We start from the raw sequence: 18,022 nt of genomic DNA, 5'->3' as shown, positions 1-18,022 counted from the left end.
TGACGCACGTAAAAGTTAGACTACCGTAAACATTTGTAATTATAACTCGGGACTCCAGCAACCAACTTCAACCAAACTTCGGGACAATGCACATAATGGCCAGTCAAACAAAACGTGTTTGTTATCGTTTACATCGCGTGCTCTAGTTTTTGTTTATTCAAGGTCAAACATTAAAACGCGATTTTTTCGGAACGTCAAAATGGCGGGTGCGACAAGACTTGAAAACCAAAAAATAATATTTATTTTCAAACTGCTGTCCAGTTTTCCCAAATGGCTTTAATCAATCATCCACCCACTAAAGTTGTTTTCCACTCACCCGCTCCAATGAATCTGGGTCCATCGCAATCGTAACCACTTTTGCGATGAAACTGACCGTAATAGTGCCGTGTTCGTCGCTTGTTTAATATTCAACAAACCTGGGCTGCGGCGGGCCACCGGCAAGTGTTGCCGGAGAATCAGCTCGTCGTGGTCGTGCTATCTTGTCGCACGTGCTTTTGTCTTGTCACTAACCTGCGACGATTGGCCAGCCTGTACCTGTTACGATTTGCGAGTATGTCTACTACTCCTCAAACTTTAAAATCGTTTTTTTTTTGCTAGAAACGTAAAAAAGCGACGTTTGACAAGATAGCACGATCTCGTCGACATGTGTTGTTGTAGGTACCTACTAACCGGCATCAGCTGCTGCTAGACCAGCCAGCGAGGGAAAAATGCCTTATTGCACTATTAGCATTCGCAATTGCTATTTAGTAGCCGAGACTTGGCGGTGGCTTCGGAAAGGGCTGTGGCTGGGCACCGCGCTCATGTGATCATCGCTGAATACCTGTACGACACGCGATGAAGATACGTGCAGTTGCTTTTTGCACTGCTGGGGGATAATTCCATGAGAACTTCAGCAGAAGAATGTCCCCTAGAATAAACATTTGAAAGTATTTTTCAACAGAACGTCGTCACGACTCAGGAAATGAGCGCCGGGGAGATAAGTAGCTAGTAAGATGTTTACTACGGACCCCGTCGACTATCACGACGGAATCGTACTACACACGGATGTTGATGAGCGCGCACGAGGAAGATCACTATCAGCCCGTCTCCAGTACAGAATCCGAGCCGGTTGTACCAAGCAGCTGTGTGAAATGCTGATTAAACTTTTGCGAGGCGTCTGGGCTGTAGTGCGAGATTGCATCAGTTTGCCAGAGATTGATTGAGGATTTAAACCTGGGCGGTCCTGTGAATGAAATTGGCGATGAGCTGAAAGTAGGTCTCGCTACAGCCAGGTGTGACGCGTAACGAGAGCATAAATTAATGGTTGCAGTGATAATGACGTAGATGTCGATTCCGTTTGAGATCATGAGCGAGAAAAAGTGGGCTCGATCCGAAGACTCGATGTCGAGTTTACTCTTTTGGGAAAGTTTACATGAATGATGGATCAACTAGGAAATTGTCAAATAATATTTTTAAATTTGCGTTAAAGTACCATTCGGACACACTTTCAACTTTCAACCAAACCTCGGTAATTTTATAAGCATAGGTTTTAATAAAAAATATCACTCCATATTTGCGTAGTGTCCTTACTTAAATGTAATGTTATTTTAAACTGATTTCCATAATGAAAACGCATCCAACAAAAAATCTTTTCAAATAAGTTCAATTAGGATTGTACATTGTATTTGATGTTCTGTCCCTCGGCCCTGGTCAAGAAAACTAGAGTTTCAAATTTCAAGCATATGATTCAAAATGTTTTCGGAACAAGTATCACAAAATGCTTAATACATTATAACAGATTTGCTTGTACTAAAATATTGCAAAACTTCAACGAATTCATGAAAAAAAGTTTTTCCTTAAGTTGCATGATCTGTGGGCTCAAAAATCAAAATTTTTAAAAAACTGAATGATATTGTAAATGAGTGATAGAAAAAACTATCATTTTACGAGTGCTGCATTTCAGAGAATATAGAGCAGTTCTCTCAGATTTCGGTCAAACATTCAATATTACGCTCTTTTAAAATGTTAGTATTTTGCCTTCCTCACTGAGGTAAGGCTATAATCCTGCTCTAAAAATGAACTTCGTATAAAAACGTCGTAGACCCACCTTCATTAGAGCGTCCAATTTCCCGTCCCGGGAAAAAAAATCCCGGGAATTCCCGGGATTTCCCGTAAAAAAATATTTCCCGTTTCCCGGGAAATTAATAAATTTCCCGGGAATTCCCGAAATTCAAGCGGAAGTATACATTTTCTTAATATTTTTGGTATATTTTTATGAAAAATGTTCTAGAAAAAATGGAGAAACTTAATTTAATATCAAGATTTATTTCTGATAATATTGGTTTCTGAAGCAACTGGTAATAGACCTAGCTCAATGGAAATAAACTTTTACAATTCAAGTAAGCTTTTTGAAGAATAATTGGATACAGAATATAGAATACGAATAATTTACGTTTTTGTTTACCATGATTAAATTAGATGAAAATTGAATTGGTTTCATTAAATACTTCAAATATGTTTTTGCAAGAAGAATTACTTCAATTCGTTAAAAAAATCAATTTAAAGTAAAAGAATTATGAAGCACTGGTGCAACAATGGATGTTAGAAGATTAACTTTTTATTGTTTAAGAGGTGCCCGAAAAATGCAAACATGGTTGAATAACTTGCCCCAAATATTTGAAAACATTGAGTTGTTTGAAGTTAAACAAACACGAGAAGTTAGATTTTTAAGGAAAAACTTAACTTGGTTTAGAGAAGTTATTTGTTATGAAAAAAATAATTTCTGAATGATTTTATTCGTTTCAACTTAATGTGTCAAACCATACTTTCTCAAACTGGTCACAGAGGCAAGTTTTAAAGAAATTTAAGATTGCGGATTACGGATTCATTTTACTTACTGTGCAAACACTTTGATGAAAAAATACTTTTCAACAAAAATACAAGAGATCATTTTTTTGATTTATTGTACGATTTGAGCTTAAACAATTAGAAAAATATACATTTTCTTATAGTTGTATGAATTTTTACATGCAGTCAAGCTATTAGTTGATCTATACACTTATTTTAACCATTAAAGTCGCTGTTCTATTCAATTTTGGTGCAAAATATGATTCAGAACTAAGATTAGAGCAATCTTCAATAATATTAAAATTTCCCGGGAATTCCCGGGATTTTCCGGGAAATTGGTTGAAAATTTCCCGTTTCCCGGGAAATTGGTAACCCCGGGAAATTGGACGCTCTAACCTTCATGTATACATATCGACTCAGAATCGAAAACTGAACAAATGTCTGTGTGTGTGTGTGTATGTGTGTGTATGTGTGTGTGTATGTATGTATGTGACCAACAAACTAGCTCATGTTTCTCGGCACTGGCTGAACCGATTTGACCCGAACTTGTTGCATTCGACTTGGTTTAGGGTCCCATAGATCGAGTTTTATACAGATTGAAGTTTCGATAAGTAGTTCAAAAGTTATGTATAAAAATGTGTTTTCACATATATTTGGATCTCACTTAAATGTATGTAAACTATGTCCGGGTCCATCATCCGACCCATCGTTGGTTAGGTTATCAAAAGACCTTTCCAACGAGTCCAAAACATTGAAGATCTGGCAACCCTGTCTCGAGATATGGCCACTTAAGTGATATTTATGTACTTTTTTGAAGCCGGATCTCACTTAAATGTATGTAAACTATGTCCGGGTCCATCATCCGACCCATCGTTGGATAGATTATCAAAAGACCTTTCCAACGAGTCTAAAACATTGAAGATCTGGCAACCCTGTCTCGAGATATGGCCACTTAATTGATATTGATGTACTTTTTTGAAGCCGGATCTCACTTAAATGTATGTAAACTATGTCCGGCTCCACTATCCGACCCATCGTTGGTTAGACAATTGAAAGGCCTTTCCAATGAGTACAAAACATTGAAGATCTGGCAACCCTGTCTCGAGATATGGCCACTTAATTGATATTGATGTACTTTTTTGAAGCCGGATCTCACTTAAATGTATGTAAACTATGTCCGGGTCCACTATCCGACCCGACGTTGGTTAGGTTATCAAAAAACTTTTCCAACGAGTCCAAAACATTGAAGATCTGGCAACCCTGTCTCGAGATATGGCCACTTAAGTGATATCGATGTACTTTTTGGAAGCTGGATCTAAAAAATAGATGACACTTGTGTACAGCCATTGTTGTGAGGAAGGCTCCAACCACATAGGTGGATTAAGTTAGTTTTTTTCGAAAAGATCGAAAAATTTCACGAATGTTTCATATTTTAACATTGTAAATCGGACCATTAGTTGCTGAGATATCGATATTAGAAAATGGTGTGTTGTTTGGGTGAGACTTAAAAAAACATCAATTTTCCTGTTTTAAACCTCTGCATGGCAATATCTCAGCAACTAAGGGTCGTATCAACAAAGTTCAAAGAAGCAAAATATAGAGAATATTCTCAGCTTTTCAAAAATATTTTTTTCAATATTGGGCACACATGTGCACTAATTTAAAAAAATGAAAAACTGCGACTATTTTCAAAAAAGTCACCTGAAAATGGATTTAACTTGAAAACGGTGCACTTTATCAAAATTTCACTGAAGTATTTTTTGATTGCAAATTTGATTTTACATCGAAAAATTAAGTTGAAAAATTTTTACGACCAATTTTTCGATTTTTTGAAAAAATCAGTATTGATTCAAAAATTCATAACTCGTTCAATAATTTTTTGCACAACCAGGAAATTTCTGAAAAGTTGGCATTTGATATCCTCTAAAACATATCAAAAAATAAAAAAAAAATTAAAAATAGTTTTTTTTTGCAAATCAAGTTTTAGTGACAAAAAGTTAAATGAAAAATCACCAAATTTTGTTTTACCGTGTATCATTTTTTTCAGTGTAGTATATATCTATACCTACAACTTTGCCGAAGACACCAAATCGATCGAAATATTCCTTCAAAAGATACAGATTTTTGAATTTTCATACGTCATTTTTGTATGGACAGCTTACAAATTTGTATGGAAAATTATATGGACAAACTAATGATGAAAAATGGCTTTTTTGGGCACCCCGAAGGCACCAAAAATGTTTCAGCCGGATTAAAAAATACGAAAATTAAAATTCAAAAAAAGATCGATTTCGTAGAGAACTGCTTTATAGCCGTGTTACGCTCTGTACAAAAAAATTAAAATTTGTATGGAAATTTTGTTACGATGAGGGGAGGGGGTCTAAAAATCCAACTGTTTGCGGTACGTAATAAAAGAACGCTCCCTTAGCGATTGTCTACGCTCCATAAACACATTTTTTGCATGAACAATTGTCCGCATGGGAGGTGGGTAGGTCTAGAATTTTCAAAAAAGTATCTACGTGGATGTGGATAAGGTGTCATCCATTAAGTACGTCACATTAAAATCAGCCAAAATTTACTCCACCCCCCTTTGTCGCGATTTCCTTATGCTTTTAACACGCAATGTCACGCTTGCTCAAAACCCCCCTCTTCCCTCAGAACGTGACGTACTTTATGGATGACGCCTAATGGACGTCCCCTCAAGAATTAAATCTAAATTATGTAATAAAATATTGCCCAGTCTTGATTTGGTCCCAAAAACCTCAAATCAACTTTCAAATAGTATTGAATTTGACTTCTATCAATTATCATGATGATACATCATGATGAGTAAAATTGGCGTATACATCATTGTTTGTTTGCTTAATAAAATAGCCCCCAGAGCAGTTTTTTGAAAAATTCTTTCGTCAGGAGGTATCTTTTAAGATTCTTTATCAGACTGTACAATAAAATTGAAAATATCCAAAATGGCGTATACATCATATCGCCGTAAAAGGGCAGTATAGCTTGAGTGCTCCCTTCTTTTATTTCGTGATTTTCAGCAAGAGCATTCTCTTTCTATCACTTCTTCTCTTTTCTTCGTCCATGCACACTCGCCAGAGATTCTTCTGTTTCGTCAGAAAACTGCCATTTGATTATAAATACAAAAATAAACGTAATAAAATGTATTCTAAATAGTTTACAATAATTTTTACAAGTTTGTTCCTTGAAAATTTAGCTTGAAACCCCTTAAATAAAATTTGCAATGGCCTTAAAAAAGAAAAAAAACATACTTCTGGTAAAAACTTGTTATAAAGTTGTTCTAATAAAACCATTCCAAATCACAAAACATTTACTACTTTACTGTTAATCTTAAAATTCTTTAGTCTGAAAAAACAGAAATCTATCTTTTTAGATTACTTATTGTTCCTTTTTTCAATTTTGTCAAAAACTGTAGAACTTTTGAGAAAAATTTACTAAATTGTTTATTTTTTTCAAGAAAATGTGGCGTAAAACCCACATTAAGACGGGCTTCGATCAAAAAGTTCATCATGAATGATTTTTTTAACCAACTTTGATCAAAACGAAAAATACTAATCATGAGCGAAAAACTTTAAACTTTATTTAAAATCATGTTTTTTTTTTACTTATTTGATTTACCTTTTAACATGAGTAAAATCTCTCCGTTTTTGCAAATCAATCTTTTTTATTGAGTTGCACCGTTTTCAAGTTAAATTATCTTCAGTTTAAAATGTTGAATTTTTGCTTTCCTCTAATTTCACTTTCAGATTTATTTGAGATTGCTGAGATACAGCTTCCCAAAGGTAAAATTTTGTGAGAAATGAGCTTTTCTTAATTATATCTCTGTTTTCAACTAATATCTCTTAAACTTTCTGTTCAATTAAAATATGAAACAATATTGATTTTTTCTCATTTCAATACAAATAATTTCAAATCAAGTCATGCATTTTTTAAAGCCAGAAAAAACTCTTATTTTCATTTAATTTTATTTTATTTAGCTTTTTTTAGTGAAAGAATACACTGCTTGTTTGTTTTTTTTTAATTAATTCTTTTGAAATGTTAAGTTCCATTGTTAAGGTGGACTATAAGAAAAAGATGCTTTGAATTTTCTGCGATTGATCATTTTTTTTTGGTTTCACTTTGCTGATGAGACTGTGTTTAACAAACAGGAGACATCTTTCAGTGTGCCACAAATAGCGACAAATATTTACCTAAATTTGTCTCATCTGAAGGTCTGTGTGATTAAAAGAAATCCACCGAATCTTATTCTCTCATCTTTGTTATCGTGAGCCACACATCGAAGCAAACTTTTTGAATTAAAACCAGCTTTGATGATGAATAATTAAGAGCTTTTTATGTAAGCATCTCTAAGGCCACTGGTAATCGACTTCTTTGAATCTCTCGCAGCTCTTAACGATATAAATGCCAAAGATCAATTTGCGTCATTTCGTGGGGGAAAAATGCTGAAGATTGCACTTGGCGGTAGAATCTCCACCAAGAATCTGATTTTAAAGCATCTAACTAGAATCTCTCACCGATCCGGTTTCGCACCGGAGTGTCTCCAGCAGTCTGGTAGCTTCTACAAAACCGGCTAAAAACGAGTAAAAACAAAGTTCAAGGTTACACACCCGGACGGGCGAGGGAATTTGAAGACGACAACGGCTGTGTGTACAACCTATAATTTGAATGAATTAAATTCCACGTTAGTGGATGGTCCAGATGGCTGAAACATTTCAAAGTGCGCGCCAACACGAAGGTTGCAAATCCAAACCGAAAATAACTTCATTCCCAAATTTTTAATGTTCTGGAAACCCAGAAGCGACCATTAAACATTTGGGAAACATTTTGCAACCGGTTTCTGCCCGTCCGTTCACATTGGAGCCCTGAGGAGCGGTTTTGCGTCACTCCGAAACCGGACATTTCATTAGATACGGCGCGTCTGCAGACGGCGATGATCTTGAAAAGTTCTTCACTAAAGAATCGCAAAACTTCTTGCAGGTACAAAGCGCGTACGTTCTGCCGATGAGCAACAGCCAGTAATTGACGCGTCAGGCTATCGAAACTGGTACGTAATAGGGGAAATATGCCCATTTTAATCACTCTAAGCCGTTCGACCAATTCTCATCACTTTTGCCGTTTTCCGCTATTAAATCAACATTTTAAGATGTATCAACAATAGAAAGTTGCTTGCTCACTTTTATTTGAGCTATTTATTACTTTGGAACAGTCAAAAACATTTTATGACAGCTGTAATTCATGATCAAAGTGCTGATAGGCCGATAATAGAAATAGGCTGAGAAAGGGTATAGTTCCCCTAGTACACCTTGAAGTTGCTTCTTGTTGAAAATAAGAGTGGAAAAACGACGCAGAAGTAACCTCTGGGGAGATTTTTTCTTGACGATAATTGGGTGGTGGAGCGGCGCGTGTTCTGGAGCCGGTCTATTTGGGGGTGATTAGAAGATTTTAATGAGCGACGTTCTGAAAGAATTTTCAGCTATTTGAAAACATAATTTGCGATATATTGTTCTGTTTTCATGGATGAAGTGATTAAAATTTGAAGTGAGTGAAATTTCATGATATTTGTAAATTTCGGATATAAATGCTATAATCATCATAATTAACACCTCTATAAACGTGTGTGAGCAAGGTTTATCAAGATGATTCCATAGCATTTAAACCCGAAATTTTCAATTGTATTTTTTCGCAAAAAATGCACTAAAATTCAGGATGTCGATTGGATTTTGTTCAGACAGCACAAATCTATGATACCTTGACGAAATTAAAGCGTTTACTAACGTCGACTTGAAAAATGTCGAGTTGTGTAATCGTTTCTTTAGATAATCGTGATGAGTCACTAGACAAGTTGATAGTTTACACAAGTTCAATGCTAACTAGTTCTAATCTATAACCATGTTGAAATCATAAAATATTATCGAAATGCTCCAGCAATTTCCCAATCCAAAACAATCACGAAGCGCACATCCATTCTAGTTTGTCGAAGCGTAAAATTAATACCACGGGCGTTGACCATAACTCACCAATAAAAGCCCGATATTGAGACCTAACAGTCACCGTTCGTGCAATTGTAATATGCTACAATTTTGCATTCCTAATTGGTGGTGTTTGAAATTACCGTGCACCATGTGATCAATCAAATGTGCTCACTGCACAAGGGTTGATCAGAAGTTGCTGACATCGTCAGTTAGTTTTTTGTACCTCGTTTGTTTACCTTGTTTGATGTTTGATGTGGTTTTTTTTCTGTCCGGTTAGAATGGCGCTTGAAACTTTGAACCATGATGAGGCACATTTAGAGGGCTTTTTTTAAAGTCTGATCAAACTTTTTTTTCTAAGTCTGACTGTATAATGAAGGCGTTCAACCATACCTGTGTGAAGATTTCCGTATTTTCGAATTGAAATTGAGCTTGAAATCTCCTCCCAGTAGAAGTTATTAGTTGATGACACTTTATACAACTCTTGCGGTTGCGAAACCAGAACAAACTAGAGCTTTAAGTTGCGTAAACTGCAATTCCAGAATAATCTATGTGTAATCTATGCCATAACTTATCGTCACAAATAATTCAAGTCAGATTTCTTGTTTTTTTGTTCCGACGCTTTTTCAGTCTAAATTGAGGTAAAATTACATCATAAAAGAGGTTATATCACGGACGAACGGACATGACACCAGGAACAAATTTTCTTCAAATTTCAGAAGCAAACTAGGGGAAATATACCCTTTCTAATCAAACACCTATCTTCGTCATACGGAGAGTTTGATACTCGATTAAAGCTCCAAAAATACTATTTAGGCAATAAACTTACCAGCAACAGCACCGCCTCGAGTAAGCACGCAAATTTATGCCATTTACTGGCCAAAAAGAACAAAATTTAATGCACTTTTGATCATAATTTCTATTTTGCGAGACCATTTCTCATCATTTTGGTGGCACACACTTCACCACGCAAGATCAGAGGTTAACTGCTTAACGAAAGTCGCCATCAATATCTTTTCACTTGCGCTAACGATTTCAAAGCGCTTAAGAAATAAAATTGCTTCCAACTACCGGCAACATGTTCTTTTGACCATTGCTTAGTCACTCACTTGAAAAATAATCCCGAAACATGTAAATAATTAGCAAGCACCATCAAAAAAACAAACGCGCTGTCTTTTGACGTTTCAATTTTGAATACCCATTCCAATCGAAGGCTGAAGTAAACCGAGCGAGAACCGAAGGCAAATAAAGAACAAAGGGTGGCCACCAACACCACCAACATGCTGGTGCAGCGCCTGTTAGAGTGAGCAAGTGCTGCCAGGAAATTTTCGCTATGAATGCTACTTTTCGTGAGTGTTCGCTTAAAATTTCATCAATTTTGGCAGCACTAAGTAGACCCAAAAGAGCGCTGGAAGAAAAAAAGAACTAAGCTGAAAATAGAAAAATGGGGGTGGCCCAATGCACTCGACTGATTAGAATGCATTTTTGAAATATTTTTGTTAAATGCTTGTAGAAGGAACAGTATAACTTTTAATAAAAGTGAAAATAAACAGAAATGTTCACAAAAAGTTGCTCTACTCGTTGGTGTACTTGGTTTTAGTGAATTTCAAGGAACAATACAGATTATCCAGCATCATTCAAACACGACCGCTTATTAGGCTTAAAATGGGCATATTTCCCCTATCACTTGCACCATCTATATTCAAGTTGTCGAGGTAGCAATGCGCGATCACGCATGATTTCTCAAAATGTCTTATGCAATAATCAATTTCAACATTTAGCATTAGTATAATGCTAGAAAAAGTTTTTTTCGCATTAATTTTGTCTTTATGATTCTATGTAATTTAAAATTGATACTAAAATTGTCGAAAAATTGATAGAATTGATATTTTTAATATAAATTCATATGACCATTTCAAAAAGTGCTCATGAATTTGCATCATGAGCTGGCTTTGTTTACGTTTTAAACCACGTCGCACGAATATTTTGACATAAGCGATCTCGCTTGCGCAGGTTTTCGCCAAGAAGAAGTAAATGAAAACCTGCTTCACTTTTTGAATCCCCGTATCATGTCCGTTCGTCCGTGGTTATATTCAACCTTCCAAAATTACATCTTCCAAATTTACAAAAAAAAAAAATGCTTTGTGATGGATGTTCAGACATTTAAATATTATGTGTTTAAAAATTATTATACCTTTGGATTAACTGTATAATTTTCCAAGCAATTTTCACATTAATTTAGTTTGACATATTTAAAAGCTGAATTGTGCTATTGCGTGAATATGATGTAATGTACACAGTAAAAAAAGTGTAAATTTGAAAGGTTGGACCTCTTTATGATGTAAATTTACCTCAATTTGGACTGAAAAGTGACATTACACCAGAAAAGTGATAAAACTAATCATTTTTAGAGGTAAAATAACATTTTTTCTGACATAAAAGATGTACCCCTCACCACACGGAGAAAAAAGCGTTCCGAAAATCGTGAACAATGTGCCACGAAATCTGGAACAAGGTGATATTCCACGGTACGAAAACGTACCATGAACAATTTCCATGAACAATTAGCAATACGTGAACAGGTGTTCACAAAAAATCGTAACGCCAGCAGCATAGCGCTTAGCTTGTTATCGAAATCATGAACACTGTTCACGATTTCAGGGAACAACGTGGGAATGTGTTCACGATTCAAAGAACACTTTTTAAATGTGAAAAAAGGATTTGAAGCTAATAAAAATGTTATTTAAAAGTTTTAAGCATATCGAACAGCCGTAGTGGGCAAAATGCAGTTTTAACTAATAATTTTGGTAAGAAGCCGTTACTTACTGTGACGGCGGCTTAGGGATAGCCTTTATTTTTATAGACCAAAAAGAATTAAATCAACCCATTTACGGTCATTATATTCACACTTAACACCATGAAATTTAGCAGAGTGTATTTGAAATGCGACTGTTCAGTTTTGAATGTTCAGTCCAGAATGTATTTCGTTTCTCAAATTGTTAAACGGTAACTTAGATTGTCTTCAATCATCAAATATTCCAGGCTTCTTCGATTCGGTATTTCTTTAATTATTATGTTTAAAAACGTAACGCAACGCTTTTTTACAATCGTGAACTTTAGTTCATGATTTTTTTCACTTCTGTTCATGAAAACGTAGTTTTTGTTCATACAATCGTGCACGAGTTCACGATTACATGAACAAATATTTTACGCAAAAACATGCACCTTTGTTTCCGGATTTCCGGAACGCTTTTTTCTCCGTGCAGATGTAATATTACCATGATTTTTTTCTATGTAGATAATGTCTTTTTAAAGAAAACGTTTTTCAAGGCAATCTACATTACACTTAAACCCCGATGGTTTGACACCAACTGATGTCAAACGAACGGGGTCACGTTTTAGTTTGACACCGCTTTTACACGGAGTTTACACACACTACCAAACGTTTGTTTTGACAGTGTGCGTGAGCGCCGTGTGAAAAGTGCTAGTTCGTCACTTTTCAGTTTGACTTTGACCAACCAACGGGGTGCAAACTAAAGAAGTGTCAAACGAAAAAGTGACCAACCACCGGGGGTTGAGTGTAATTGAAAATGTCTGATCTTTTGTCAAAGCCGTTGTAAATGTTATTCTATACCAATGCTACCAATCAGGTTTAGAAAAGTAGTTTAAGCTCTTAAGTTGAAAAAAAGTAAAGTGTTTAATTTGCTCAACGTGCTTTACCGAGTTGGATAAACACGAAGAGAGCTGAAAATATCAAGTTTTACAAAGATTTTTGAAATATAAATTTTATGTTTTTGTTAACAAAGATTCACACCAGTTATGACTATTTTAAAAATTAATTTGCTGCAGGATTAATTATAACATAAATACATTAATCAAAAGATTGAAAGTTATGCTCATTGCAAGGTAAAAAAATGGTTAATTCAGTTCAAGAAACATTAAAAATCAAGCAAACCCATCACCGACTCCGAAGCCCCAATCCGGAACGTGACCACAATCGCCAATAAGGGGGCCTCTTCTCCACACTGGTAATAGCATCATTGCCGGGATTGTGTCACCTGAGCAGCACAAACAGCATTAAAGGTGTAACCAATCATATGGTGGTGTCTGCTCATACTTGTGACAAGTAGGTCCCAGAAGATATTAACTTTCGAAGGCTTGGCCTGGTCCGCATTGTGATGCTTTTTGAACTCTACCGGCCTGCAGAGGAGCGTTTGAGCGATGGAAATCATCATTGATATGCGACTGTCGTTTCTGCCGGTAGTTAATTTGAACCCTGCCAGGTAACTCTAGCTGATCGATTCCGCATATTTTTAGTTTAACGTGCACCGAGTTTTCAACTCTGCGGAATGAGGATGATTTATGTGTGTTAACGTTACGCGATGGATTTATCTTTCCACTTGCTATTGCGTGTCAAGTTTCAATTGTTTGACATTGGTTCACTCAGTTTAAGATTTTTTTTCTGTTATGCATTCACTGTTCCTTATTACAGTTGACTCTCTGGTTGTCAATATCCAAGGGACCGTCGAGGAAGAGAATCATCAGTTTACAGAACGATGCAAAATGAAGACTCGATTGAAAATATTGTTTTCTTGATACCCAGCTATGGGAGAGAATCATGGCAACGTCCATCAAACAAAAACAAACTAATGTCAAACACCCTTCAAAGCTTCGTTTCGCCAAGAAAAATGTCTATGCAAGCCATGAGAAACTGAAATTATTGACAACCGGAAGAGATTTTTAAAGCAAACAGAATCCAAGGGACCGTCGAGGAAGAGATCCTTCAAGCAAGAGAAAATATCGAGGAATAAAGCCAATCGAAGTATGCAGATTGAAGGGACTGAAGAATTCATTGATAGATGGAGAATTATTGATATCGAGAAGATCGACAGCCAGAGAGTCGACTGTATTTTTAACGGAAATCACAGAAAATGACAGTAGAACACCCTGTTTCTTGTTGATTATTATGAATTTGCTTAACCTTATGACACACTACAGTGCACTGGTTAATCCAAAGGTTTACTTTCTGTCCAATTTTCCAAGAATAGTCGTGAGAAAGCAATCAATTAGAATACATCACCTTAGAAGACAATATACTTAATAAAATGCAGATGAGATCCGCTACAATTTCCATGACGCACATGGGGATGCTTTTCCGTAGAATCCCCACCACAGCAGCGTCGCCATTGTGTTACAGCATCGCTCAGCTGTGCTGAGATAATTGCAGAAAAACACCCCACGTGGACGCGGGTCGGTAATTTTCCCTTTCGCGCGGTGATCGCGACTAGCGGCGTAAAAATCGAGATCATCCGAGAGGCGTAGCATTGCACGTAATTGGTCGTGACTAATCGGGCAAAAAGCCGCGGAGGGAAATGGTTTGTTTACTAGTCAGTTAGGGGGGAGGAAACTCCAGCGGTTTTTCATGTTCGTTGTATTGTTTGGATCAACAAGAAAATGATATTCATTTTTTATTTAATGATTTCTGACGTGCAGTGAAAAGAATAATCATTTAATTCTAGCAGTTTTTGGGTTCGTTTGACATATTAGGAATGCTCGGGAAAATTCACAGATAAGGGAGTTGTAAATTTGATTTGAAAAATAATTTAATAAGACATTTTACAAAATCCACATTTTATTTACCCTGTGAACAATACGTCAAATGATGTATCAAGTGGGAGAATAACCGTGTCACCCCTTATCGGACAAATTGTTAAAAAATATTTCAATTCTTCAGAAGAGTTGTTGCAAATGGGAAGGGGCAACTGTTGGCTTAATTGAAAATTAGAGCGGTTCAACTTTGTAGAAGACATCAAAATTTTATCTTGCATTCTACGCCTTCTACGACCAAATTTAGAGAAAGCATCTGAGCAAACCTTAAAAAAAAAACAGTTTTTTTGAAAGTAGCAATTCAGGGTTAAGTTTTAGAGAAAAGTAATGTTCTACGCACTTTCAGAGCTCTAAAAAACGAACATTTGAAAATTATCTTTACTTGAAAATTTCTAATTTGTGTATTTGTGTATGGGACCACCCTAACGAAATTCATGGAAAAGTCCATGGATTTTGAATTCTGCCGTCAGAATTGAGCCAAAGTGTCAAAATACCGATTTTTGATAATATTTTGGATCATATAAAAAATTATATTTTTTTTTTGTGTCTTCGAAAAAGTTGCTTGAATTGGCAAGTCCAAAAACATTTTAGAAGACAAAAAACCCAAAAATATTCCTGAAAAATTAGATTTTTTAAAACAGCCTAATCGTGAACCACCCTGAAGACCAGTAATGTCAACCATCGCGACGCTCATTTTTGGTTCGCGGCAAATTTTTTGTTTGTAGTGCTTTTCAGTTACGGAATTTGACAAAGTTGTGTATGAAGGACTTGTAGAACACACCAAATCGTACAACTTTGCTGAACATAGTGTTATTTTTTGATGAATACAAAAAAGTAACAACCAAAAATGCGTTAGGCAAACAAAAGCATCGCATCGCACAATTTTTTCTCTAAATTTTTACCCAAAAACTACCAAAATGGCCCAAAAAAAATTCAAAATGGCAGCATGTGTAACCTGGCGTTAGTGTCAATATTTTGTACGGGAGTTTGTATGGAAATTTTAAGAGCACTAAATCTGCCTTTGGCGCACTAAATAGCACTTTTTTTGCTCTAAATTTTAACCCAAAAGCATCTAAATTGCCCCAAAAAAATCCAAAATGGTGGCATGTGTAACTAGGCGTGAGTGTCAATATTTTGTATGGGAGTTTGTATGAAAATTTGAAAAGCACTCAATCTGCCCTTGGAGCACTAAATAGCACAAATTATTCTCTAAATATTGGCACCGGAAAGATCCAAAATGGCGTCATGTGTAACCTGGCGTGAATAGACTCCGGATATTTAAAACACAAACGTTTACATAACTTTTGAACTACTTATCGAATTTTTGGGACCCTAAACTGAGTCAAATGCGTTTGGTTTGGTCTAAATCGGTTAAGCCAGTGCTGAGAAAATAAAGTGACAACTTTGGTAACACACATACACACCTACAAACAGACATTCGTTCAGTTTTCGATTCGATAGGTTTACGTGAAGGTGGGTTTACGAGCTATATGTGAAAAGTTCATGTGTAGAACAGGATTTTAGCCTTACCTCAGTGAGGAAGGCAAAATAACGGATTACCGTATATCCAACGAACTTCTCCATCGAAATGAGAATCCAGTACATTTTGCTGGAGACGCATGGCACTTTATGTTCAATCAATGTACCGAATTCCGATGATTTTTCCATTTTTTTAAACCTGCGGACAATCAAAACATCGGATGAAAAGGCTACGAATATTTAAGATTGGACTGGGAAGAGAAACTCTAACCACAACATTCGAAAAAATAGACTGACGCATTAATGAAAAGTTCTAAGTTCTGAATTCTAAACCAAACTTTTCTGTCATAAATTCCCCGCTCAAACCGGTATCGACAGGTCGTCACGTTGCTCATCGGACAAAGCAGCAGCAGTTACAGCTATCATCATCAGTGCCTGCAAACCTGCACCCAGTCATTTGCAACCGATCTCCATCAAATCGCCGATCATCTATTATCAGCTCACTCACGTGTATCCCTCCCTGTCAATTCCTCTCACTAATCGATAATGGTTTTGTCTTGCCTTCGCAGTATTCATCACTGATCGCGATTGCACCAATCAACACTGTGAAATTTTCGTGATTTGGTGGTTTGGGTTTTTAAAAATAGCTCCATGTACACTAGCGTGGTTCACGTTTCTATGAAAAAGACAAAAGTTGTTATTTTGTCTTGCATCAACCGGAATTTCGTTCTTTTATGTCCCCAGAAGCACTCCTGAAAATTTGAGGCCATTTGGTAAGGTCTAGGAGCTCCAGTTTTAATTTGAAATTTATATGGGATTTTGATTTATTTTCCATGGGAAACTATCTTTTACATTGTATTAGATTTTTTTATAAATCGATGAAATGACTTGATTCTTATAGTAGGAGATAGGTTTGAACTGGGAACAACTTTGTAGAACATACCAACACGCTAGGAAGTGACCCTTTAAAGATACAGATACTTTTAGATGGTGGCTTTTGAAGTAAAGCCCCTTCAAAAGCCACCATCTAAAAGTATCTGTATCTTTAAAGGGTCACTTCCTAGCATGTTGGTATGTTCTACAAAGTTGTTCCCAGTTCAAAACCTATCTCCTACTATAAGAATCAAGCCATTTCATCGATTTATAAAAATCCTAATACAATGTAAAAAGATAGTTTCCCATGGAAAATAAATCAAAATCCCATATAAATTTCAAATTAAAACTGGAGCTCCTAGACCTTACCAAATGGGCTCAAATTTTCAGGAGTGCTTCTGGGGACATAAAAGAACGAAATTCCGGTTGATGCAAGACAAAATAACAACTTTTGTCTTTTTCATAGAAACGTGAACCACGCTAATGTACACGCGTTTCGACCAACACAATTTTCGCGCTCACGAATCTTTTTCTCACTCTCACCACGCGATCAGGCGCGATTTCGTAGTAATTTCTCTCACTCTCTTGCAGGTCTCTGCTAATTCACTTTCCACGACCTCCACTCTCACTTTTTCTTCGCGGTGGCGGCGTTTAAGCTTTCGGTAGTTTCTCCCTCTCTTTCTGCGTAAACTAACCTGTAGCAAGCCGAGTTAGCTCAGCCAGCAGTCTCGGTGAGATTGCCTCATCCACCTTATGTTGTTGTTTTTGTGTTGCGGCCACTTGGAAAAACTGGTTCTCGTAACTTTTCCTTTCTATTGCAACGACACACCAGCCCAGTGGTGATCTCTTCACGGCGGCGGTGCCAGACTGGAACTGCAGTCTTTGCGGGCAATGTCTCCGGCCGATTTGTTGCACAACACGGCCGGGGTGGTTTCCACTCACGCACACGTCGCGCCAAACGAGATCTTCACCTGGACCCGAGTGTCTGGAACCAACCGCGTGCAAGGCGTCCTACGGACTGTTCTCGCGGGTTCTACCTTGTGCAGTATTTATAAAGTCTCCTCGTCCCAAGCAGTCAAGCCTGTAGTGTTCGTCGAGTTCAGGCATGGTGATGGCGCGAAATTCCCCTCCCGTTCGTTGTTTGGCGTTGTTTGCCGCCCCCAGGTTCGCCCGATATCGCCGAATTGAAGAAGACTCAACCACTCCAAGCTGTCGATACTCACTTCCGCGTTCAGCGGATTGACCTA

At 36.8% G+C, this 18,022-nt stretch overlaps 1 protein-coding gene across 1 annotated transcript in view; it reads right to left on the bottom strand.

Annotated features, from left to right (window-relative positions):
• LOC6037804 (retinal-specific phospholipid-transporting ATPase ABCA4) overlaps window positions 1-17,806 on the bottom strand; it is a 31,516-nt gene extending 13,710 nt beyond the window's left edge. Inside the window, 1 exon segment of the mRNA XM_038258405.1 lies at window positions 17,471-17,806. The gene's annotated coding sequence lies outside the window, so the exon portion shown is untranslated.
• Between the last annotated feature and the right edge of the window lie 216 nt (window positions 17,807-18,022).

Source organism: Culex quinquefasciatus, chromosome 2 (genome assembly GCF_015732765.1).
Source record: "Culex quinquefasciatus strain JHB chromosome 2, VPISU_Cqui_1.0_pri_paternal, whole genome shotgun sequence".
In the NCBI taxonomy this organism is placed as follows: Eukaryota; Metazoa; Arthropoda; class Insecta; order Diptera; family Culicidae; genus Culex; species Culex quinquefasciatus.
This window is presented reverse-complemented; position numbering and strand designations above follow the sequence as displayed.